We start from the raw sequence: 9459 nt of genomic DNA on the forward strand, positions 1-9459 counted from the left end.
TGCAACAGCAGGTTCAACTTTTATTTGTTCTTCAGGTTCTACAGGTTTCTTTTCACTTTTATGAACCGCACTATTTATAACAGAGTACTCCTTCATTTTAGCAGGGAAAGGAGTTTTTTCAATATAAGCTTCAGGAATAACATGATCAGCAGTTTCAACTACAACGCATTTATTGATAGATGAATCAATTTTATCTTGATACGGTTCATGATACTTATCAAAATTCTTCTTTGGCAATTCATAATGAGAGGCAAAAGCTTTATAAAGATTTGCAGCAACTTGAGAATCAAGACCATATATAGCACTCATATTACGAAATTTATCAGTATCCATAAAAGCTTCAATGCATTTATAATCATAAATTATACCTGATTCTCTATCCTTGTCGTTCTCCCAACCTTCAGTATTTTCTTGGATCCGATCAAGAAGGTCCCTCTTAAACTCTTCTTTGTTGCGAGTAAATGATCCGTATCAGAAGTATCCAGCAAGGTCTTGTCTTGAAAAGAAAGTCTTGCATAGAAATTATCAATAATAACATTACCAGGAAGCTCATGAATGGGGCATTTGAGCATTAAAGACTTCAATCTCCCCCAAGCTTGGGCAATACTCTCTCCATCATGAGGCCAAAAATTATATATGCGATTCCGATCCTTGTGAATTTCACTTGGAGGATAGAACTTCGAATAAAACCGGGGCACAATATCATTCCATTCAAGAGAATCCCCATTATCCAGTAATTTATACCAATGCGCCGCCTTACCAGACAACGATAAAGAGAATAGTTTCTTCCTCACTTCATCCATAGCAATACCTGCACACTTGAATAAACCGCATAATTCATGCAAGAACAATAAATGATCTCCAGGGTGGACAGTTCCATCCCCTTCATAGCGGTTATCCATAACACGTTCAATAATTTTCATAGGTATTTTATATGGTATCACTTCCTCACCTGGCGCCTCATCCACTACCGTTGCAGTAGTAGTAGATTTCCCAAATAGAAATTGAAGAGAAGATCTCTCCATAATGTCTTATAGCAGCAGGCAGAAATAAAATCAGCACAAACAGCAAAGATTTTCCTTACCAATTCCACTTACCAATAGCGCTTCACTCCCCGGCAACGGCGCCAGAAAATAGTCTTGATGACCCACAAGTATAGGGGGTGTATCGTAGTATTTTCGATAAGTAAGAATGTCGATCCCAACGAGGAGCAGAAGGTGTTGACAAGCAGTTTCGATGAAGGATTCCCTGTAAATGCTCACAGACAAGTATTCGGGGGGTTTTGATGTAACAGTTGAATAAAGTACGAGTAAGTAAAGTGCGAGAGTAACAATTGCAGCGAGTGGCCCAATCCTTTTTAGCACAAAGGACAAGCCGGTTTGTTTACTTATAATGACCAAACGTTCTCGAGGACACACGGGATTTTAGTCTAGTGCTTTCGCTACATACGGCTAAATAATCTTCATTGTTATGATAAGTGTTGTGTGGGTGAACCTATGCTAATGTACCGCCCTTCCTAGGACTAATACATACTTGTGATTATACCCCTTGCAAGCATCCGCAACTACAAGAAAGTAATTAAGATAAATCTAACCACAGCCTTAAACTCTGAGATCCTGTGATCCCTCCTGCATCGATATACCAGCGGGGGTTTAGGTTTCTGTCACTCCGGCAACCCCGCAATTGGCAAACGAATACAAGATGCATTCCCCTAGGCCCATAAATGGTGAAGTGTCATGTAGTCGACGTTCACATGACACCACTAGAAGAATAACACCACAACTTAAATATCATACCATTGAATATTACTCAACCATAGTTCACTACTAACATTTAGACTTCACCCATGTCCTCAAGAACTAAACGAACTACTCACAAGACATCATATGGAACATGATCAGAGGTGATATGATGATGAATAACAATCTGAACATAAACTTGGTTCAATGGTTTCACTCAATAGCATCAACAACAAGTAGAAATCGATACCGGGAGAGTTTCCCCTATCAAACAATCAAGATCAAACCCAAATTGCTATGGCGGTGACGGTATCCAGTGGTGGAGACGGCGGTGATGATGGTGGAGATGATGATGATGGTGATGGAGATGATGTCCAGCTCGATGACGGTGACGATGGCGTCGATTTCCCCCTCCGGGAGGGAATTTCCCCGGCGGATTCCTGCCCGCCGGAGAGCTCTTTTTTCTCTGGTGTTCTCCGCCCCGCAGAGGCGGCTGTAACTCTTCGTGAGGTACCCTCTGTGGCTTAGGTTTTCGGGACGAAGGGTTTCGCGAAGAAAAGGAGGCGAAAGGGGCTGTGGGCCCCCCACACCACATGGTGGCGCGGCCAGGCCAAGGGCCGCGCCGCCCTATGGTGTGGGCCCACCTTGGGTCCAGCTGGCTCCTCCTTCTGGCTTCCTTCGTCATCTTGAAAAATAGGATTTTTGGTATAATTTCCTTCCACAGTTGATCTTCCGAAATATTGCGTTCTGACGGTGCTTTTTCCAAACAGAATCCTCGGCTCCTGCTTGATCCTCCAATAATGATGAAACATGCAAAATAGATGAAATAACATAAGTATTGTGTCCCAATATGAAATATATCAATGAATAACAGCAAATTATGATATAAAATAGTGATGCAAATTGGACGTATCACTCTGCCGAGCTGATCCTCCCACAGCCCAAGTCCCAAGCACCAGGTACACACACACACACACCAGCTGCTCACACAGCTAGTATGCATGCCCAACAACAAGTCAAGCTAGTGTGCATGCACAACAGCACACCTCACACACAGGGAGAGTCACCAAGTAGTGCCAGGTAGTGCTGTCGACCATAGAGGAAAGGGGCCAGACAGATAAAAGCTCTCCATAGTAAACCCTAACCATTCCATCGACACAAGCCTCTGGGTAAGTTCACCAAGAACACAAGAACAGGAAGAACAGCCACTGCTGTTCAACCTGCTCAAACAGTCACAGAATTTAAGCAAGCACCACAAGCTTGCAAGGAGGAGCAGGGCAAGCAAACCAAGCATCAAACAGAAGCAATCCTCTACACCAACACCCATTTCTAGGAGCTGGAGTGAGGTATACCAGATAAACATGATCAAACCATGGTTTTGCTCATAATTAAGCATGTGCATATGTCACAGAAGCAAAAAGGGTAGAAACCCTGTTTGTGTCATCATCTGGCTACAAAGCCATTTGGTGCAAGCAAATAAGGGTGAGGCCAATAGGAAATCATCCAAGGGGAACACTAGTTATGTCAAATCAGTGGCACAACTAAGGAAATCCAGCAAAGGATGGATTCACAGCTAGCCTAGCCCAATTCACCTAGCACCTACAGCTAGTAATACCATCAGACAGGTAGGCAACCTGTGCCTATTTTTGTTTGTCAACAGTAAAGCTCACTGGAAATCCAACAAGGAATTTCCAGAGATGCATCCACAAAGACACAACAAGCCACAAAGAGGGGGAGCTACCCATGACAGCATCAAAGAACTGCCCGGGCCACCTCAACCCACAACCAACACCTTAAGCCACCAGATCATCACCCAATAGGGTTCAGTAGTGGGCTAGGGTACCCAACCAGTGGTTGGCATCCATCTAGCCTTACCAAATTCATTGAAATGATCATTACTGCAAGCAGTTCACATCATTCATCCATTTAATAAAGCAAGATAAACAGATAAATGAAATACACAAGCAACTGATGCACCAGAGCCTTGCAGATGATCCAATGGATCATTGCATGCATCAACTGATGCTTGAGCAAGCACCATCACACACCAGGCCAAGCCTGTGTGATGCACAGATAGCACAGAGTGAGCACCAGATAGGCACAGACAGAAGCACAGCAGTTAATCATCAAGCAACTGATGATCATATGATCATCAGAGCTTGCTAGCTCTTGCTACAGATTGCTATAACCAAGCATAGCATCAGTAATTAGCCAGCTACTGAAGAAATACACCCAAGCCATAACTGAATAAAAACATACATAATTAATGACTTTATAATTGTATCCAGAAGCACATCAAAGGCATGATGTACCACTGGATCAAGTTACACATCACTCATCACTGGATAGTGCTGTTAAGACAACAACAATGCTCAATTGAGCATTTCCAAGATTCACAGCCTTACACACCACTCACCAGGGCACTGACACTTGCAAATTTGCAAGGAATACACACAGTAATCAAGCCAGGGCAAATAATTGAATACACTTGATGATCTAGCAGTAGTAGCATCAAGGACAAAGTCACAGGGATTGAATTAAGCAAGAAATGCAAGAATAAGCAAGCACATGGCCTAGGAAATCTTGCACAGAATCATGTATAGCATGGCAGGGCAGTACAGCAGTAGTAACCATGGCAGTAGCAAGGCAGGGCTGCACAAGGCAGCATCACAAGCACAGGCATGGCCACGGAAGCAATGGCCAAGGCCAGTGGAGCGCAGCAATAGCATAGCAACACAACACATCAGCATATGCGCAAGCTAGCAAGGCGCAACAGCGGCGCATCAGCACGGCAGGCATCTCCACATGGAGAAGCATGCCAGTGGCTCAGCAAGACGAAGAAGAGAAGGAAGGAAGAGAGTAGAGCAGAGAGGGAGAGAAGAAGGCGATGGAGTACTCACAGGTGAGGCGGAGCGAAGAAGCGCGGCCATGGCGGCCACGGCGGCACACGCCGGGGGCACGGCGGCGCCAGGCCAGGCCACGGCAGCGCCGCAGCACCAACACCACCACGGCAGGGCACGACGACGCCTGGAGCGTCGGCGGCGACGAGATCGCCACGGCACACCACGCCAGGCGAACAAAGGCGAAGGGGGCGAGACAAGCAGACGGCGCAGCACAGATCGACGCGGTGGATCTGAAGCGCCATTGAACGGCGGTTCAGATGCGCCACATCTCGCCGGCGGCGACGATCGGAGTTGGCCGGAACAATTCGGCGAAGACGGCAGCGACGCGGGAGTCGCGAGAGCGAGGGGTTAGGGTTCGGCGAAGCGGCAGCGCGAGAGAGGAGAGGGAAGCGACCACGCCGGTCGGTTGGATCGGGCAGGTTAGGGTTAACCACTGGGCCACCCTGACAAGTGGGCCCAGGGGCAATTTGGACTTTTCACAAATCCAAATAAAACAGAAACTTTGAAAATGCATAGAAAATGATTAATAGCTCTAAAAAAATAATTAAAAATATGAAAACTACTCATGATAAAATTCTCTACCATAATAAAATATGAAATGGAATTTTTTAAGACAAACAAGATTAAGACCAAATTTGATGATTTAAATAATCATTTAAATCACACCTTATATTTTCAATAATGAAAATAAGTCCATAAATTCTTTTGGACTTTAAAAACACCTTGACAACATTTCAAGGTTGTATTTTACCCTAAACAGAGTATCCCTAAATCATTCTTAGTATTAACCTCTCACATGAAATGATAAAACACCGGAAGGGAGGAAACAACCCTAAAAATGGAATCATGCATAATTGCTTCTTTAACCATTGCCCTTATCGGACAATGATGCTATTTTTCAGCAACAGAGGACAAGGGTCAGTCCACACCATCCAACTGCAACACTTTGCAGTGTTCAGGCAAGTTCATCACTTGCTCATGTCATTCGAGTATTTTTACCAAATTACTTGCAAAGTACTATGTTTATCACTATTGCATAAAAAGCAAAACCACTATTTTCATAACTATGAATATGACTAAGTGGTGGGCAATGGAACCATGGATTGTGTTGATATGGTGGAGGTTCCATTGCAAGGGTTTATATCCATCTAGGATTAAACAACAAATGTCGTCCAGTGATTCTTGTGTCGTAATACCCGTGTTAACCATAAGATCTGGAGTGGGGCGGAATACTCAATCGTATTTCCACCTCTTGTACATCAACGGATGCGCTTTACCGTAGACACTTGTAATCTGTCGGGGGCAAGCGGTAGGCTAGGGAAGCCAAAAGTTCCCCACGGCATTGTCCGTAGACACTTATCGCCCGAGGAGCAAGCGGTAGGCTGGGGAAGCCAAAAGTTCCCCACGGTATTGCGGTCTATGATGGGTTGCAGCTACCGACGAAGGAGTTTATGGTAAGAGCCCAGAACTATTGTCGTGGTCGGGGTCCATCCTTAATTGGTGTAAGAGGACCGGTGAGGACCCAGGGTCGGGGTTTGCAACAAAGGGTGGGTGTGCAAGGTAGCGGAGGAATATGATTGGCTATGACCTTATACCGGGCCTCACACCGAAGGAAGTGTGGACGGGAAAGCTGCCCGGTTGGCACCAAGGTTAAGATCTCTTATGGGTAAAGCAACACACCTCTGCAGAGTATAATGAATCGTGACCTGTCACTCCCTGTTCCGGGATTTGGAACAGCGAACGCTGCCGGAAAGGAACTCCATGAAGTTCTAGTAACCCGGTGAAGGCTGACGGACATAGTTCTTCTGAATAAAAGCAACCTTTTGGAGAAATGTTTATCAAAACCTGTATTGGTATTAGACTTTCTGGTCTAATATCGTAGCTAGTGCATTAAACACCTCTTTTCTATAATGAACTTGTTGAGTACGCTCGTACTCATACCACTCTTAAATCCCCTGCTTAGATTGTCTGAACCATCTGGAGGAGGACAACGGCAACCCTGAAGGAGCCGAAGTCATCGGCTATGAAGAACCAAACCTCTCTGGAGGTGTCGAAGGTGTAGACTACCTCATAGTCTACGAAACCGGGGAGGGTTCCAGAGGAGAGCAAGCTTAGACCGACCGAGTAGTAGTAGTACCCGAGCAGTATGAACTCTTAGTACTTAACTGCTCGAGGAGAATAAAATGTACAACTTAGTAAGACTCCTATATTGTAAGTTAAGTTGGGTTCGCCTCGAACCCAGGAGTATCCCTCTTAGGACCCAAGAGGAGCTCCGAGATGATATGTACATGTTGCTTGTAATAATAAATGAATGAGTTATGGACCTGCTATGTTCTGTTGTACTACTCTGAGGGATGTACTATTTGCGGATTGGTACTTCGTGAATGTTATATCAACGACTGGCATACTACAACATGCAGTGGTATGCAGGGTCACCACAGTTGGTATCAGAGCAAAAGCTTTGACCTTAGGTTGGAACCTAGTAAATGGGACAGAACGTTAGGAGTCAAATAGGATTAGTAAAGAATTCTCTAAAAATATGGTGTATATTCACTTGAGAATAAAACAATCATATCTTTTAGTGCGATAATTCTTTATTATCTCTATTATGATGCATAATTACTAATATTATATTCTTTCTATTCTACAACCAACTATGGCAAGTTCATGTTCGGGACATAATGTGAAAGTGATGGAGTCAACATTGAGTGAATATGACGGAGGACTCGCGGACATTCTTCGTGCCATGTTACTTGAATTTGGGTGCGATCTCCAGATCCAAGTAAGGAAATACATGTACTATGATGGTACAGTATTGGCGAAGTGTAGGGTAGGACTAAGACTTCCAGAATCCCTAGGAATGAGTATAGTGATGCCAGCAGGTGAGGCTAGAACTATCCAAACAGCCTACCACATAGCCATTATGAGAGCCATCACTGATATTCGGGAACATAAGACGAAAGAGCATATGGGTTCCGAATTCTCACACATTCCTCATATGGAGGAGGAAGATGATCTTATGCTTAACCACTTCAAATTTGCAAAACGCAAACCCGCAGAAGCCGCTAAGTACATGGACAATAGCCGCAACTTACTGTCATTGTTCTTTCAGTTGAACCGACATCTGTCGGGGGCAATTGATACAATGCTAGAAGAGTTCACTGAGCCCAAGGAGGAGACTAAGGGGAAGGAACCAATGGAGAATGAGGTTCACACACCAGTCTATTCAGCTGGTGATTACATTAGTATTGACCATCCCGAACTACAAACCACACCCATTACACCTAGGTACTATCCTAGTAGTTCCCGTGGAGGATATGAGGGTGGAGAGGAATCCGGAAACCATCAGCGTTCCGAGACTCCTATAGAGAACTCAACAGGTTGGCGTTGGGGGTCAGACACGGGAAACTCTGGAGATCCAGTCAGAGATAATGTGGAGATGAATGAGGACGCCACAACCCAGTTCCAGAACAATCAGTATAATAGGGGAGACTATGAGGAGTACCCTATACTGATTGAGTCAGATACTGATGGTGGAAATACCTATGGTGGAGTCACAGGGGAGTACACCCGATGGGTGGATTATGATGTTTTGAATAATCAGTTCATGAACACAGATTTCTCCCTGGGATCATCCTCCGATTCCGACTACCAGCCGACGGGAAGACCCTACGTTCCAGATTCTGTCAGGAGGACGACACGTTCAACCGTACGGAAGCCTGGGATGTACCGGGAGTAAAGCATGACTAGAGACCACCAAGGGAGGCGAGACTACAATACAGTTGTACCACATGTATTGTAGTATGTTATATTTTGTAGAAATTTGTACATATACTTCAATAAGTGAGTTTGCATACTCACATCGTCATTGAGTATTGTAATAAAACCACTTAAGTATGTATATACATGGTATATGTTTTGTATGATTTAGATTTGCTTCTTGATTTCCATTGCGTGAATAGTTCTGTGCACAAAGTTGAGCTCAGAAAACTTGCGCATGGAGTAACTATGAGTACCACTTTGTGTTGCAGAACTAGGGGGAAATGTCGGCAGCGACGGGTGAGGAGAGTGAAGCACAGCGCATCGAGCGCGAGACCAAGCAGAAGGAAGAGGCTGATGAAGCAGCCAGAAACCAGTTTCCACCACCACCACCCATGACGCAGCAGAACTTCCTCCAATACATGCAAATGTTGGAGGAAAGGCAACGTATGACGATGGAGCAGCAAAACAAGTTCTTCCAGGAGCTGCTTCAACAGAACAGGGTGGAGAGGCCAGACAATCAGGGAGTCACTCTGTCCGACTTCCAGAATACCAAGCCAATATCCTTCGCATACGCGCCCGAACCAATGGACGCGGAGGATTGGTTGATGGACACTGAGCGTAAGCTCAAGACCGTTGGATGCAACGACCTGGAGAAGGTCAGGTATGCAACACACTTGTTGTGTGGACCCGCCGCATCATGGTGGGATAACATAGTAGCCGTTTATCCGGCTGAGAAAGTATTCACCTGGGAGGAGTTCAAGAGGAAGTTCAGGGAATCCAATGTCCCTGAAAGTATAGTGGAACTGAAGCATCGAGAATTCGAGAGTCTCGAGCAGAAGGATAAGGCCATCCTGACTTATGTCAGGGAGTTTTTGAAGTTGTCTCGGTATGCAGTTGAGGAGGTCAACACCGAGGACAAAAATAAGAAGACGTTCTTGCAGGGATTAAGTCCCCAGTTCAAAGTACAGCTCAGAATGATGAGAGCAACGGAGTTCCAGGAGTTGGTGGATGCAGCCATCACTCTTGAAGATGACTTCAAGCAGCTACAGGAGGAG

The sequence above is a fragment of the Lolium perenne genome, chromosome 3 (assembly GCF_019359855.2).
Source record: "Lolium perenne isolate Kyuss_39 chromosome 3, Kyuss_2.0, whole genome shotgun sequence".
Lineage (NCBI taxonomy): Eukaryota > Viridiplantae > Streptophyta > Magnoliopsida > Poales > Poaceae > Lolium > Lolium perenne.